This window comes from Lissotriton helveticus, chromosome 11, assembly GCF_964261635.1.
Source record: "Lissotriton helveticus chromosome 11, aLisHel1.1, whole genome shotgun sequence".
NCBI classification, from domain to species: Eukaryota; Metazoa; Chordata; class Amphibia; order Caudata; family Salamandridae; genus Lissotriton; species Lissotriton helveticus.
The window spans coordinates 1,093,102,519-1,093,119,318 of NC_136072.1; the positions used below are offsets into that span (position 1 = coordinate 1,093,102,519).

The following is a 16,800-nucleotide window of genomic DNA, read 5'->3' on the forward strand; positions in this document are numbered from 1 at the left end:
AACTCTTTGACCTGTGCCTTTTTTCCTGACATGTTCAAGTTCTCTAGATCCTTGTCTGAGAAATCTGCTCTGTACGGTTTTTGCAAAGGTTTTGATTTTGAGATATCTATTCCCATACTAGCTGCAGTGTCAGTTAGTTTTTCATGGAGTACTCTGGTATTTCGAGTAAGGCTCTTGCAGATAAACAACAGCTCTTCTTCCGAGTAGGTATTTAATCGGTCTAATCCTACATTTCCTGCCATAAGTTCTTCTATTTCTACTCTCAGTTTGTAGAGATCTAGAGGTTTCGACTGAAGAGTTTGTTTTTCTAATTCTCGACTCCATCTCTCAATTTCTTCAGGAGTTACTACCGTGACGCTCTTGGTACCTGAAGCGGATTCCATTTGAATCTCCCTCGTATTGAAAGGATTATGTCTTTTCTGCATCCTTTTTCCTGTTTCCCTAAGGGGCAGATCCATTAGCGAGACTTCAGTCTCACACTCACTTGTTAAGTCATCTACAATTAAGGGCTCTGATCTCGGTTGGGCTACAACTGGGGTAATAACTGGAGTTCTTGGACTTCCCTGTCGGTCCCCATACAATGGAACCACTGGTCCAATAGTAACCGGGATTGTTAATGACTCAGGACTTGCATTTAACTGGGAAATCTTCTGAATTATTTCAGCTCTCTGCTTAGCTAGTGCCTCTCGTTCTCTGTCCTCCAATATCCTTTCAACTGAATTGTCATGTAATATTTGTGGTGTTAAAGTTGGAGCACAACTCGGGGCAGTGGGATGTGCCTCTCTGGGTCCTTCACCATAACTAGGTCTTGGGTGCAAAGTACCTGTGCCTAGGGATCTTGGTTCCTCCTCACCTAGAGGGTTTAGGAACGGCATTCCTGTACTGGATGGTCTTGTCTCACCTTTATAGGGAGATCTGGGCAAAAAGTCTCTTTCGCGTGCGTATCTCGTTTCTCCACCAGTGGGTATTCTAGGATAAATATCTCTTGCATCTATGGGTCCTAAACTCTCGGTATAGGGAGGTATTTGACAACTCCCTCCTACACTTGCGGATCTGGCCTCATCTTGGGGCGGAGGTCTTCGAGAATTATCCCCTTCACTAGAAGGTTGGTGTCCTTCATTATAAGGAGGCGGACTTCTTAAAAACATGTCATCTAACAACTCATCATCCGACTCTCCAATAGGCACCCAGTGTTTGCATTTTTCTGTTCTCTTCTCTCCTGCAGGAGGACCACCCACTGGCATCATAGGAAACAGTCCTTCCACAATCATATTCTGTCTCCACTGTTTCATCTTTTTGTCACGGGTCTCTTGTTTCAGTTTCGGATAAAATTTAGTCAACCCTTTATCCATCCGGGGCTTATCCCTTTCAAAAGCTTCGATCTCCCATTCCTCTAAAGCTTCGTACTGCGTTAATCTAGGTCTGGGATGTAAATCATTCATTCGGGTTCTCAAATTAAATAAAATTCTGCCATTGAATGTACCTTCTAACGGAAAAGCCAATACTCCGTCATCTTTCGTGTACTCCACCCAATTTTCCAACCATACACCCCAGTGGTACCCTTTATCGAACATCATGAAAGATGCGGGAGTATTCGGTGGCAGAATGACAACACCTTCTCTGGTTCTAATCGGTTTGTCCTTTTTGAAATAATTCTTTACTTTGTTTACAAGAGATAATTTTCTCTTGTTTCCGTACATAATGTCAGTTTTATGACCTTTCCACTGATCGTTCTCAAACCCTAAATGTCGCGGATCAGGTCTAGTATGCGGTCTGTACGAATGCCACATACGATTTCTGCGAGTGACTCTGTTTACAAAATCACCCCAATCCAAGTGCGTCTCTTATTTTCGTGCGACCAATGAAATGCACGAATTCAAATAATTTCTACCAATGGGTGCGCGGCCTTTTTCGCGAGACAGTTCTCACGCTTCGGCACTCACCCCTCCTTTACAATTCCAGCTCCGCTACACACCCGCTGCGTCTACCAATCCCAGCACGGCACGGAGTGACGTCAGAGCAGCCTCGCAACTGACTCCCTCCTTCACAAGGTAACGGAAACTTTATTTCTTTCTAAAGTGCTAGTGCTTGGTTATTTAACAACGAATACACATTCGCCACTGTACTCAAGTGTCTAGACAGAGAAGATTTGTTTCACTGCAAGTAAACTCCTTCCGTCTACTTTTCACACTCTACGGATAGATCTCTTCTGCCTACCCTTCACTCAAGCATTAGGGAACCTGTTACTTCCTTAGACTCATCCACTTTTCTGGGATATATTCTAAGTCCAACGTTTCACCAGCGAACCCCTTTGCTATCACTCAAGCTCCGACGAACCTGCTACTCCTTCCACTGTGACTCTTACTAGGTTATATCACGAGAGAAGTTTTGCCAATGATCTCGTAGCAATCATTTATTCAAACATATATTCAGAAAAAACCCTAGTTAGTGCTTCCAGTTCTACCTAACCTGCACTAACCTTCCTGGAGTAAGTGACCTCAAAGCAAGTGGATTCTCTTCACCATTCGCTATTCAATTTCCCCGGGGATTCCAGACAAACACAAAACGGTTTACTTAACGAGTGGGTTAATACATATATCAGTACAATAATAAGAAAAACAATTTAAAACATTTCATAATTTTTCAAAGCAAACATTTCACGTGGGTGATAAATCCACGAAAACGCTTATTTTTAGCAGCAATAAAATGTTATCATAAAAACTTAGCAGCATCCAACCTATCTAGCTTAACTAGTCCTACCTAACTTTAACTAGTCCCTAACCATTACCTCTGCTACCAGAAAATTACTGATAGAGATCGTGGGTCACCCGACCAACAATTTCACCATATAGGTTTCGGGCCCATAGATTTCAAATCACCATATACATTGATCAGGTGACCTCATAAACCTACCATCAGCAACCCTGATTCCTTCCTATTGTATTCTAATGTACGCAACTTACCATCCACCGTTACGGGTACCTATAACCACGATAGATCAGGGAGCTAGCTGTGAAGAAAGGTAGACAAAATACAAAACCCAACCTTAAATATCTTTGATATTCATAAAATGACCACGGACAACTGAGAAGTTGTAAAGGTTTTATCTAGAAATCAGTTTCTGAGAGCATTAGGCTTACTGTTAAAAGGCAATCATTAAATCAAGATAACAAAAAGAACATAACCATAGAGGAACAGTGCCAGGGCAACCATTTATAAGTCTATAAAAAGGTTATAACAAATGTAATATGCTAAATAGATTTTCGGGAATGGATCACGAACTAGAGTTTTCTGTTGGGAAAAATTACTGGAAAGTATGGACTGGAAATCCTATACATCTATAGGAGGGGGAAAAGTGGAACACGCTATAGTTCTAGTATCTTAACGCAAAATTAGATTCAGGAGAAATTTATATACCACAGTTATATTTCATAAACGATATGGAGAGAAAATGTTTCCTAAAAGGTAGGGAAACATAGGAACATGCTAAGAAAATATATACTTAATGACTTTCATAATAGGTTGCGGAAAGCATGGAAATTAACATATGCAAAGAAATGTCTTTATTAAAGCAAAGACAGAAATATAGAAGATGCAGTGAAGAGTTTTCGCACTATATTTACCTAGAAAGGTGTGCAGACCAACCCTGGCCACAGATCAGTCAAGGACAGGAAATACCCCAAGGAAGGACAGTCATCTATAGGACAGCAGGTGCAGATTGGACACCCCAGGACAGGACAGGAAAACCAGATTAGGATCAGGACAGGACCACCAAGGCCCGACCAGCACCCGCAGTTTGGAAGCAACGCCTGTGCTCCACCCTCTCTGCAGCTATCAGTCAGAACCCTGATTGGGTTAGCGAACTCCCCAGCAAAGTGCTCCGCCAGCACTTAAGGTTTAGTAAAACCTTAGAGTCTATGGTCAAATTCGGACAGAGTGCTCCGCAGCGCTCTGTAAATTCAGTCACCTATTGAGTGCGTTGGGTCAGTGACAGGTCAGCTATTCAGACAAGTCGGACAATTTCTCTAGCTGAACCTAGGCTAGATATACTGTTTTTGGGTCAGTGTACCACCCCCAAATGTTGCAAAGTGTCAGAATCCCCAATTTCGATTGGTCCCAAGGTAGGATAGGCTAACACACCAATCAGAACAGACTTCTGTAAGCCTAAATTTACATTCTAGGGATCCGCCTAGCAAGATTGGGGTTCCCACGAAAAGTTTCACAGAATACAATAGAGAAATACAATTGTTACAAATGAAGAACAAATTCTGCTCCATCCTCCTAGGTCAGAGGTGGCTTTCGCAGGAGCATCTTGACTGTGGCTGCCAGCTGGCTGAGTTCCACTGCTCAAGGACATTTCTCCCTGGCTGCGTGTCATGCGCAGAAAGGACCGTCAAAATGGTTCTCGTCACAGTCAGACCCCCCATTTATCGTGGTACATGAAAAGTAAGCGAAAACATAGAAATAAATGAATATACTACATATCATAATTGTGTACTTATGGTTTATCACTATAAAAATATACTATGCGGTTTTATATTAGTGCAATACACAATAACACGAGAGCATCTGCACGAGTTTCACCACGTTAATACATAAGCAGCCATCTTGTGGCTATTACGCATGCGCACCCTTTCCCTCCAGAATTACAACTACGTTACGTCACGTGAGTGTGACTAACGCATGCGCAGAAGCAAAATTCCAAAGCAGCGGCCATTTTTAGAAACGAGAGTTATTAGTTTTAGTAAGACACATAGGCAAGCATCACTAAGATACACGCACATTCAAAAATAAAGGGAAATTAGTACAACATACAAATTTTGTTACCGGGTTATGACAGATTCGAGGTTCATGATTCGAGTAAGTTGCGTAATATGCAAATTCTTGCTCTATCACAAGTTCCATAACTGCGCGGCCTGCACCAAAACAGCGAGACAGACAACACATGCCTTCTTGAATTAGGGAAGAATAAGCAGAGTGGCACAGGCCGAGAGGAGCATACGGGTCCGACCCATATGCTTGGTGAGGAGAGATGAGAGGATGAGAGAGGACAGCAAGGGAGTGAGAGAATTTGATTGAAGAGGTCAGGGATGAGGAGAAATGTGAATTGCCGAAGAGAAGTGTGGACACGCAAGAAGTGAGTGTGAGCCAAAGGTGAGGGCTTCTGTTAGAACAAAGGGGAGATGTGAAAGTTGAATGGGGGGTGGAGAGGTGTAGGATACAAATAGACAAAAATTTGAATGGAGAGACTAGGTGAATGAGAAGTGCTGAGGGGCATGGGAGGTGACGGGATCAGAGAGGCCATGAAATAAATGCGAGATACTGTTAGAGATGAGGGCAGTGAAAAGACAGAATGGCAAGAGGTGATTAAAGGTGAAGTGAGAGGTTGAATAGGGAGAGTTCAGAAGTTGTAAAAAGGGGCGAAAGAAAATGGCCTGCAAAGTGAGAGAGGGATCCGGGGTTAGGAGAGGAGAGAGGGATGGAAGGGAAGGGGTGAGAAGAAAGCTGCATGGGTCGACTGCTTAACCCTGCACAAAACCGCCAGGTTTTTAAGGAACCCCTGCTTCTCCTGGCCGGGGCCAGGTGAGCTTCTAATGTGGCAGCAAGTATTCCTGCGGAGTCGAAGGCCCTTCTCAAAAGTTGTCTAGAAATCTTTCTGATGTTAATTGCTGTATTTTGGTTATAAACGGGTACTGATGGGGTGAAATCTTTCCCCAGTGTCACTGTGTGTAAAAAATGTCAAAATAATGAAGCAATGCTATCCCAAAATACGTGGCATCACATAACATCATGTACATTTTCTTCCCACACAATTTAGTCAAGCCTGTCGCGTAATTTGGTCCTCACCTGCCTTATAATTCTAGTAGCCCTGCCTACAGGTTTAAAAAGTTTTGTCTGGAGGGGGTCCTTATGCCTCAAAATGTTGACAGGGGGGTGTCGGCATCCAAAAGTTTGAAGACCTCTGCTCTAGACTATACAAATACCAAAAGCATGCAAGAGCCTACAAGCTCATCAGAAGCTTATTCTAATGTCAACATGACGGCACTTCATGTTCAGAAAAAATGGAAGGTGCACTGGTTGCAAAGTCAATCAATCAAGCCATTTTTGTCCAAAATACTTCTTTTATTAAGTTAGTCATAAAACTGGCGCACAGCCAAAGCGTTTCGTTCCCAATTGCCAGAGGGAACTTTGTCAGGGCTGTAACAATTATAAACAAGACATAACATAAATAACACATCAGCATAACATCCAAAAAACATCACTAGCTAGAGACAACCCACATGATATAACAAATATATAAAATGCCCCTACATATAAAAAGTACACAATTAAACATTGAATATTCATATATATTATGAACCACGAAGACAACACACACATTGTTTTTGTAAGAGGGAAAGAACAGACAAATTAGATGCACAAATAGACCAGATGAAATAACAAAATGAATAAAGACACAAATCTATACAGTGTTATGACATTTGTGAATTAAAACTGATTGTATCCAGATGGACACTTGCCCAATTAGAGCAAAGGAGACCCAAAAGTCAATCAACCTGGCTATATACAGACTAAAAATGGGGGAATATAAAAATATTGTTTATTCTCACTTCATCAGTGTTCAACTAAGCAATCAATATAAGTTGTATGGTGAAAAGATGTGAACCTCCAAAATTGCAATCAACCTCAAATAAGAAGTGGACCTGTGTTGCAGGATCTATGACAGAAAGAAAGTATAAAGACCAAAACCGTCTCGTACTTGCTGGCTAAAGGAATTTCAACATGGGAATCCCAATACTTGATACAGATGCAAAGAGTTGGACTGCTTGGGATCAACAACATCAATATTCAAAGAAACTGTCAATACACCCCATCCCACAGTTGGGTCCCACAGAGAGCCTTGTGTCTCTTTACAAATGAGCCAAACTCACCCCCAACCCAATAATACAGGGTTCCAAATATCCAAGATATATTCATAATACACACGTGTCCATGGACCGCTTATTCTTCAAGGAACTTATTAGATAATGGTACTCGGTTTGCGGTCTGTCAGTAAAAATAACGGATATAAAAACCTTCACAGAACATACCAGTCAGTAATAAAGGTGAAAACAGGAACAAGTAATATACATTCATTATCTATAAGTTTAACCGAACCTGATCCATTGAAACTAGGTGATAGGGCCCAAAGTCAAAAGCGAGAAATGCCACCCTGTAGATAGTCAGCGTTGACCAGAATAGCTAATTACGGGTAAAAACCGGGCCGGGTTGCCTTAATCAAGACAGAAAAGGAGCCAATTACAAACAAACAGGAAAATCTCACGTTTCTACATACGTATCTGAACACATAAAATGACTAAGATAATGATCTTAACGAGTACTTTCTAAACATGTAACTCGGGACGGGAGGACAGACACTTTCATTGAAAAAGTCCAACTCAACAGTAGCGTAAATGATTTAGCTGTCGGCGTCACAATATGAAATGAAATGAAAAAAAAAATGAAAAAATAATTTATAAAGCGCGATGGCTACCCAGGGGCGTCCCAGCACTACAGAAGTTGGGCTAAAGCGGAGTACGCTAGATTTAGACGGAGTTTTCCAAGATGGTTTATTAAAAAGATGATTTATTAAAGAACCAAGTTTTAAGGAGTTTTCGGAAGGTAAGTAGTTTAGGCTCAGATCTGATTGAGAGGGGGAGAGTGTTCCATATTTTGGCTAGGTTGTAGAAGAGCGACCGGCCTCCACACCTGGCTCTTTTGATTCGCGGCACTGTGGTAAGACAAGAGGTCCCAGATCTGAGGAGACGATTGGGATGATAGGCATTTACCAGGGGGAGGTTTATAGCAGGGCCTGTTCCCCAGTAAGAGCGGTGAGCAATACAAATGGCCTTGAATTCAATCCTCAATTTCACAGGAAGCCAGTGGAGCTCTCTCAGTCGGGCTTTAACTGAGACTCGTCGTGGGATATCGAGGAGGGTCCTGGCGGCACAGTTTTGGACAATTTGAAGTCTATTGAGCGTGGACTGTGGGGCCCCAAGGTATAGGGCCTTTCCGCAATCAAGGCGAGATAGAATCAATCCTTGGACCATGATCCGTCTTGAGTGGAACGGGAGAGCCCATTATATCAGCCGATTCTGCACCTAATACTAAGTAGACCATAGTCTGTATAGTATATGTGGGCAATGTGGACCCAAAACTCTGAGAATATCCCCATCATGACCACGCCTAAAAGAGGTGGTCGGACTCCCATGTTGGGAGCACAATCAGACCCCATAGGGCTATAAACCATAGCACAATGATGTCAACATCTATTAAAGCACAGTTCCCCAAATTGTCCTTGTGAAGCGTCTAAAAATAAATTAATGACAATAAATAGTGCGGAACAATAGCAAGTAGCAAAGCCGCTTTGAACATAACCAGCGCTCAATTGTAAACAATACTCATGCCTATTAGGTGTCAATATGTAAAATACAGACAGACGTCATCCTGACGATGACTTGCGTTCCAGAACAAGGCTCCCATTAAGACAAATACCGTCCATATTACGAAAGTCTCGTCTGAGCAGACAGCAACCACTATGTTAAAGAGTAAGAAGAAACAGGGCTTGCCTGCACAAAACAACAATATCACGTCACGGCATGATAACCGGTAGGGCTGTGTCAGTAACAGTGCGATACCAAAGGGGACGCCATTATTTAAAGCAGGTAATCTCCCTGCGTCACCCCATCGCTTCTGGTCACATGATCGAATAGTGGTAGTAAACACAAAGGAAGGAGGGTCTCCTGACGATAACAAACCGCATAAAAGGGGTCAGTCATCTTAAAATTACTTCCCTACCCTGAGCAGGGGGGGGATTTGGAACCGGATGGTAATACTATTAGGCAAAACCTAACCCTGTTGATCCAAACGCTGTACATATGGACAAAAAGCCAGCTGTGCAATATTTGGGGAGATTGAGGTGTCATCCCTACATAGCCAAATAGTATGAACCTAACCCTGCAGATCCAAACACAGAATGCTGGGAAAAAAGAGGGTCAACTGAGCAATATTGAAGGAGTGGGCGGTGTCATCCCTACATAGCCAATAGCATGACCCTCCATAACCGTAAGGCAAAAATCACCCTAGCAGAAGGGTGATCACGGGAGGGCGACAGATCGAGTAGGCCATCTTTCCATGTGACACAAGTGTCTCCCCTCCCAGGCAGTCATTTTCATAAAAATTGCCTGGGAAATCGCCGAACAAGGAAATTGAAAAATCTAGCGAACAGATAACAGCCATCAAATGTGTTCTCATCGACGGACCAGAGAATTGGCTGTATAGCGTGACACAAAGCAGTCCACAGTCACACCAGTGCGTACTACCAAATTAAAATATGCGACAAAGATAACCTACTCATTGAAAATAAAATAGACAAGATGAAACGGGGAAACCAAGTCATATATGCTAAAAAAACAATCTTGATGTCACAAGTCGATAGGCCAAGTGTACAGTAGGAACTAATGTACATTCACTTCAGATATGTTCCAATGGCAGATCATTGTTATTTTTAACGCAGGAAATAGCGCAACTCCCTGTCTGTGTTGTGTCCAATCAGGGTGGCTTGAAGATGACAAATCCATTTTGCCTCCCTTTGCCTGGGGGTTCTCACCAAAGAGTACCCAGCTGTTGTCTGACAGGCAGTCCATTATCCGGCAAAACTGTTTCAGCACCCAGGCAGGAATGTCCAGTAGCAGCTGGGATACGGGTCATCTTCGAACCCGCCCCACACAACAGGAGCTGCCTGCCTCTCTGCTATGGGAATGGTGCCTCCCACTGCCCTTGCATGTGCATCTCAACTCATGTCCCACTCCCAGGGTCCTTGGGGCTGTGGCGTGTAAGGCACACGGTAACCAGCGCTCTTCCGCTCGCTTCTCTGTCTTCCCCAATCCATGCCTGGTAAACTTTGTTTGTTTTTCTGTTTGAACTGGTGAATTGGTCAAGACTGTGTTCACACTACAAATAAAGTAATGTAATTAAATCTAAGAATATTGAGGCTCACCTGACCTCGATGGACAAGAGTCTTCCCGGCGAGTAATCTACAGCAGCTGGTCCTGTTGCAGCAGGGCATCATGATGAGAGGCACGGGCCGCAGTGCGAGCAGTGGCGGGCTTTAAAACTAAACTTACAAACATAACTTCTGCCCACTCGCGCCGCCCACTTAATAACTTCATGTTCAGTCTTGGGCGGCAAATGGACAATGTGGCGAATGCCGCAGTGCTGCAGCCGGTGAGATCACAGCTGAGACAGCCTGGCCGGCGTGAGCAGAACCATCTTCTGGCAGATGAGATGTTATAATTCAACACCGGAGCAGAGAAGTGCAGTGGCGTTGCACTGCACAGTGTAGTTCCGTCTGTAAACACTGTGGGCTGCCAGAGCAGCGCACGGTCCGTGCTTTGCCCAATGACTACTGACAGGGGCGCTCCTGTCTTCATTTGTCTGCAACTTAAGGCGTCGCTCTAAATGTGTGACTTCGCATTTTGGGGTGGTGATGCGGACCACCACACCAAAATACGTTAGTCTAACGCCTGATGCGTGGTATTTGGCAGGGCTGAATTAAACAGCCTCCGTTGCAAGTAAGCTTAGTAGGGTGGTGGGAGTAGACAGACGACGGAATAGGGAAAATTAAATAATTTTCTACTCCGTCGTCCTAACCTTTCCCTGTAATGCAGGGCAGCGCAGCGACATGCTGCACTGCCAATTACCAAATGCGCTTTGCCGTTTATCTTCATTGCTCATCACAGAGTTCAGAGTACATTATAGTCCTCCACCTATTGGTGAAAAGAGAGAAGTGCACGCTACAGCATCTGATCGCTACCAAAGAAAACCTCCGAATGCATTCAGTTTACCAATTATAAGTTTATTTCTGTTTTTAACCAACAATGTTCAGTCTCCTTAGAGACTGTCAAAAATTGCAATGGCAACTATATTTCAAATTGCCACAGCGGGGTATTGGGTAAAGTTTTCAATAAGCAATAATCGCGCCTCGGTTAGACCTCATTGGCTACGATACTGCCACTGCGCAAAGCTAAAGTTCAACCGTCATTCGGGGTACCCATGATGGATAAAACTTAGGACACCTACAGCGACCTAAAGCCCCCTTAAATTAGGAGCCAGAGACTATGACAACAATAACTCTTTTTGCGATCTGCAATACTTTAGATTGTCTCTGTTACTTGTAAGCCTCATAGAAAGGATGTATTGTGCGTAGAGGATTCTGGGAGCCATATGCTAATTAGCATTTTCTGGTATAGTGGTACAACGGACCCGTTCACTCCTTCAACTAGAATTCCTCCGGGGCAATTATGAGGGCTCTTCAGGAGAGAGTGAGGAGCTTATCGCTCCCTCAGGACAGGCGCGGTGTTTTAATCCGCTAGGAAGGCTTGCTCTCGGTCTCGGACAGCCTGAAGAAGATTCCGAAAGTAAGTGCCTTCAAGGCCCTCTCAGACTTGGGACATCCCACAGCGCGCTCTGAAGAGGATTTAGGTTTGTGGCAAAAGAGCGAGGTGCAGCCCAGACTGTCGGAGGGTCGCAGGGGGTTCGACCGCTCTCCTTAATACGATGAAAGTAGGGATCGAAAATGCCGTATTACTTCGAGGTCGCCGTGTTGAGACGTGCTCTGTCCTAGCATCATCTGGACTGTCACCGTCTCTTTTTTTCTTTCGGCTCACCACGGCGGCCATATTAACAGGAAAAATGGCGCCCGGATGTTATATTTCTTTAGCCAGTGCTTGATTAATGTTTGACAGTCAACACATAGCCTTATTAGCTGGAATCTAAGGGGCCAACTTACTGAAAGTTGGATTCAACCAGTGCTTAATTTGTAGAAGAATAAGACCTGGTGCTCAAAACTCTGCCCAGAAGCCTGCGTTTAACACAAGTGCACCAAATTCCAAGGCTTCATACTCTGGAATAATACATGTTAATACATTAAGGAAACTTTTAAAAGTGCAACATTACCCGGAGGTGTCCTGGAGCTCGGTAATCGTCTACCAGATAGTACTCCATGCCCTTTAAAATATATGCCAACAGTGTGCACCCAGGACTCTTCTGTCAAATACCCACTGATGGTCTAACACTGTCCCTGGTCTCCTGATTGACCCTCCCCTGACTTCCCACACCCTGATAATCCCACGCCCTGTGACCTGATGTGGCCCTCCACCTGGAAATTATCACATACTCAGTGCACATGGCACATGTCAGTAGGATCCTCCCTGGAATCGGCGATGATATTTGAAATATGGGACAATTTAATGGAATAGTCAGATTTTGACTGGAAGGATGAACTGCTTTTAGACATGAATTGTATATTGCATTGGTAGGACATGTTGCTACAACTGGTGTGTTCACGAGGCTGACTGCCATCCGAATTGGATTTACTGCAAGTAGGGCATGTATGCCCTTCATACTTACCTTTGCATAGGAGAAGACCTCTTGGAATCGATTCGCTTTTGAGGCCAAAAACGTGCACGCATTGCATTGCTTTCAATGTAACGCCTGCAAGTTTGGCGTTTACTTTGCGGGAGCGAGCTTTGAAACCATCTGTTTGTAATTAACTTTCAAACAGATGGTGCTCTTGGTCGCTCCCGCAAGGGAAACGCTGTGTGTGCTCTCGGCTGCACTCCCCCCACCACTCCCCCCTCAGCGTCTACAGGTGCGCAGAGACCATCATATGTTTTTTAATAATCTCACGCCGTACCCGCTTTCACTTTCATAGAAGCAGGTGCGCTGTCCCAGACATCACCAGCCGCCTCACTCCCTCGTTTTTATTCTGAGCGCGGAGATTTCAAAATATACAGTAAATCTGTCCGTGGGAGACCTGTTGGACGAGGTCAGTCTGTTTTACTACAGGAAGAAGATTTGGTAAACAACATGAGCCATTCCTTAGAGCAGACAGTAGTGATGGGAAACCGAAAAGTCATAGGTGTGCTCGCTCTTCAGTCCTGAAAACACTTTCTCCAGGATGCTTTCCAGGTGCCCGCGAGCCTCCAGCCCTGGTGTAAACATGCAGGGCACATGTCACTGCGGTGCAGTCACGGGAACGGAGCATTGCATTGCAGTGGCCGCATCCAGGTACCTGCTGCTGCCTGTTGACGTGGGCTGGGCTGGTAGCGCTTGGGGAGCACTGAGGTCGTGCCGAGGCCCGGGGCCAGGCCGTGCCACCTCTCCTCTCTCTCTCTCTCGCACGCGCACACACACCCTTCATGCTTGAAGGGCACCTGCCATTGCCAGGTGGCTGTCTCTCTCCACCAGCGACCCTGCCATCTTGCATGCTGCAGAGCGGTGGAGGCGGCGGATCAGCTGCTGCGGGGGAGGAGGGCAGGTCTGATCCCGGCTCAGTGGTGGATCACCGTGGCCCTGGCGGCTCTAGAGGTGATCCCGGTAGAGGCTGAGTGGGGAGTAGCAGAGAGGAGGGGTGAGCACTGGGAGCCTGCCGTGGGTTATATGGGGTTCAGCCTCCCTGGAGCGTGGCCTAGGCATGGCAGGCTGTGGGTACGGCGGGAGCCGCCGGGCCACGGGCCATGTGACGTGCCCTTGGGAGTGGTGCGCTGTCACCTGCCAGGAGGAAAATCTGCAGAACCAGCGGGACTGCTGCAGTTTTCACAGTATTACTCTGTCTGGGGAGTTTAGAAGGAGTTAAGCTATTTGCCTATCGCCTTTCTGTTGTTCTTGAACGTTGCAATTGCAGCGTATTATTACCTTGTTTATTATATTTAATGTACAGAATTGGAAAGGGTGGCAGATAAAGCCTGTGTTACTGCCATTTAACCTTGTGCGCCACTCGCCCCATTTACTTTCAGTAAGTGTTCAACTCCCGCGCCATCCTCCCTGCAGCAGTTAGCACCTTCACCCGGGATACTTTCTTCACGTTAATGAGAGTTGGAGTTGTGGCTGTTATTTGTTTTTGGTTTTTTTTGGGCAAATGTATAAACTAAACGTCACTGTTCCCAATCTCAGCGTCCCTACTGACAGCAACCGATACCCCATCCTGTGAATCATATGCACTTAAACCTCTTTGGCCGATACCCACTACAGACTGCTCCAGGTCACCCTTTGACTAAGTGACCATCGACTGCAACGCTAGACAAATGCTGGTTTTCACTAAGTTTATTTCTCCTGAAACATTGGCATGTTGCTGCATGAGGCAGGCGCGGCTAGGGTGGCCATCAGAGTGTCAATAAGTGAAAATAATGTATAGTTACTGCAGGAGCTCTGGATACGCATCAATTTTACATGCTCATATTTAGGACAAACCATCTGGTTAATGTTCATAAACCATTGTTACAAGTAACTAAGTAGAGTGGAGCTGGAACAATTTTCGGAGTGGGAGTGTGCTGCCATCAGTGTTACATCCCTGAAGTCCAGGGCTGGCCTTGGGCATTAGCTAGCTGGGCCCAGGACCAGGGCAACAATAATCCGAGGGGCGGTGCAGGGAGCTGCCTGACTTAATGTTTCGCAAACACCAGCTCGTCTATCCCACTTGGTTTAATCAGGTCATTTTAAAACGTTTTAATCAGCCCTTAATGTACTTCAGTGTAATTGTGATCACCCCATCACCCTCCTTCCCTCCAACCATCTTCCTGACACCTCCTCCTGTCACATTGCAACAACCCCTCTGTTGTGAAGTCAGCACACTAGTAGTTGGGAGTGGGCGGAGCTAGGGGGGCAGAGGAAGAGGAGGAGCGGACACAGGAAAGGGGCAGTTAGAGTAGGGACAAGGAAGGCAACAGAAGCATGCAATAAAGCTCCAGTAGACTAAGAATCTGAGTCTGTGTTTTCTTTGTAGCACGATGCTACAACTGGCGACGAGGGTGGGATAGGCATGTCCAGTGCCCCAGAACCCTATCAAGAGCACCCTGTCCTGTGCAGTGTCTAAGGAAGAAGAACGCTGCTGTGTGGAGCCGTGCTGCCGTCTAAAGAAGAAAGGCCAGCAGTGAGTGACCCTCTCCCCAGAGCCAGGGGATTGCCAGAGGTCTGAAGGGACTAAAAAAGGAGCGCCAGAGCGTCGGCAGGAAAGAAACGCTTCATCGCGCCAAAAACGGGACCCACGCTTGATGCGTGTAATTTGGCGTGTCCCAAGTGAAACAGAGGTCGGGAGCCCACCCCGACTCTGCTCTGCACCCCACAGTGAAGAAGAGGTACCCAAGGTACAAGGAAGTGCCCTTGGAGGATCCGCTGGCAGGCGCCAACGAACGCAACGTAAGCTGAGCTCAGAACGGAGCTCGAAGAATCCCGGCATCGGAAAACCTCACGCCCGATGCGTGAGGTTTGGCATGCTGTCGGCGTAAGTGAGAGCGGGAACTGTAACAGTGAGCTGGGAGCCCACCCCAAGCTCACCTGAGGACTGCTGTGGCCGAAAGAGAGTGCCTCCTGGTGTGGACTGCCCCTGCGAAGGTCCACTGTCAAGCGCTGCTGAGCGCGGTAAATCTGGAGCCCGGCGTCGGAAAAACCTCACTCCGAATGCGTGGGTTTTGGCACGCCGCCGCCGAAGGACCCTGCAAAGTGAGGCGGGAGCCCACCCCAACCTCACCTGACTGCAGTGGTGACCAGAGGGAGCTAGATCTGGAGGGTGCTGCTCCTGAAGACGACTGCCGGTGAGTCCTGGGTGAAGAAAAAGGGCTGAATGCAGTGAAAGAAAGTAGTGCCTGCAGACAGCTACGGCGGCCATCTTTGAGTCAGGCAGGCTTTAAGGACATACCCTGTGTGGTCAATAGGCGGCCATCTTGAAGTCAGGCAACAGCAAGAAAGTGAACAAGCATTGGCAAAAGTGAACAAGCATTGACACATGCAAATCAACAAGCATTGGCAAACGGATATAAACAAGCACTGGCAAGAGTAAATAAACAAGCACTGGCGAAGAGCATACAAGCATTGGTACATGCAAAGGAACGAGAATAGATAAACAAGCATTGGCCAACGGAGATAAACAAGCACTGGCAAGAGCAAATAAACAAGCACTGGCGAAGGGCATACCAGCATTGGTACATGCAAAGAAACGAGCATTGGTACATGCAAATAGACAAACATTGATACATGCAAATCAACAAGCATTGGACAAACGGAAACAAGTGTTGGCGAAGGCCAACCAAACACTGACGAAGACAAGTAAACAAGCACTGGTAAATGCAAAGAAGTAAGCGTTGGTAAGGCAAATAAATAAGCGTGGATAACGGCGCGTGGACAACAATGAACAAGTCTTGGCGACCAAACAGAATAAGCACATGCTAACACGAGAGTGAATCAACTAACAAGCAAGAACAACCACAAGAGTGACTTAACAAACAAGTATTGACAAAACAAAGGTCAGCACGGGTGGAAACGCGAACAGTGAGAAACGCAAGCGAATGCGCAGTGGCAAATGTAATGAAGCAACGCGTGTCCATAAAATAACAGAAGTTACAAGCAAACATAAACAAAGACAACGCATAAATAATTACAACGGAACGAGCACAAGCCAATGCAAGTGTGGAGTAGCCGATGAACACACACAACAAGCAAGTGAAACCCAACATTGTCACTAACCATGGATAAATTCAAGGGTGCAATGTTGACCAAACACGAGTGCACTGAAGGAAGAACTAACAATCAAGCTCAAGCTAAAACACAAGCAGAAGCAACTGAAACCCGAAGAAAAGTGTACAGCACAATGCCCCGCGTCTACGACAGATCAGAACCTTCTTCTCTCATGGCGGGAGGAGACGTAGCTCAATGTTTCAATCCACACCTTGAAGTATCGCGCCCAGCGGAGCGGATTGACGATTG

General features: G+C 45.7%; 1 protein-coding gene and 1 non-coding gene across 2 annotated transcripts in view; one reads left to right on the forward strand and one right to left on the reverse strand.

The window, feature by feature from the left end:
* The window catches only part of LOC144790939 (serotransferrin-2-like), a 293,556-nt gene that overhangs the window by 97,130 nt on the left and 179,626 nt on the right, over positions 1–16,800 (forward strand). The gene's annotated exons all lie outside the window — the stretch shown is intronic.
* LOC144793569 (U4 spliceosomal RNA) lies at positions 10,928–11,067 on the reverse strand. Its single transcript, XR_013603055.1, has one exon. It is a non-coding gene; the product is annotated as a U4 spliceosomal RNA (small nuclear RNA).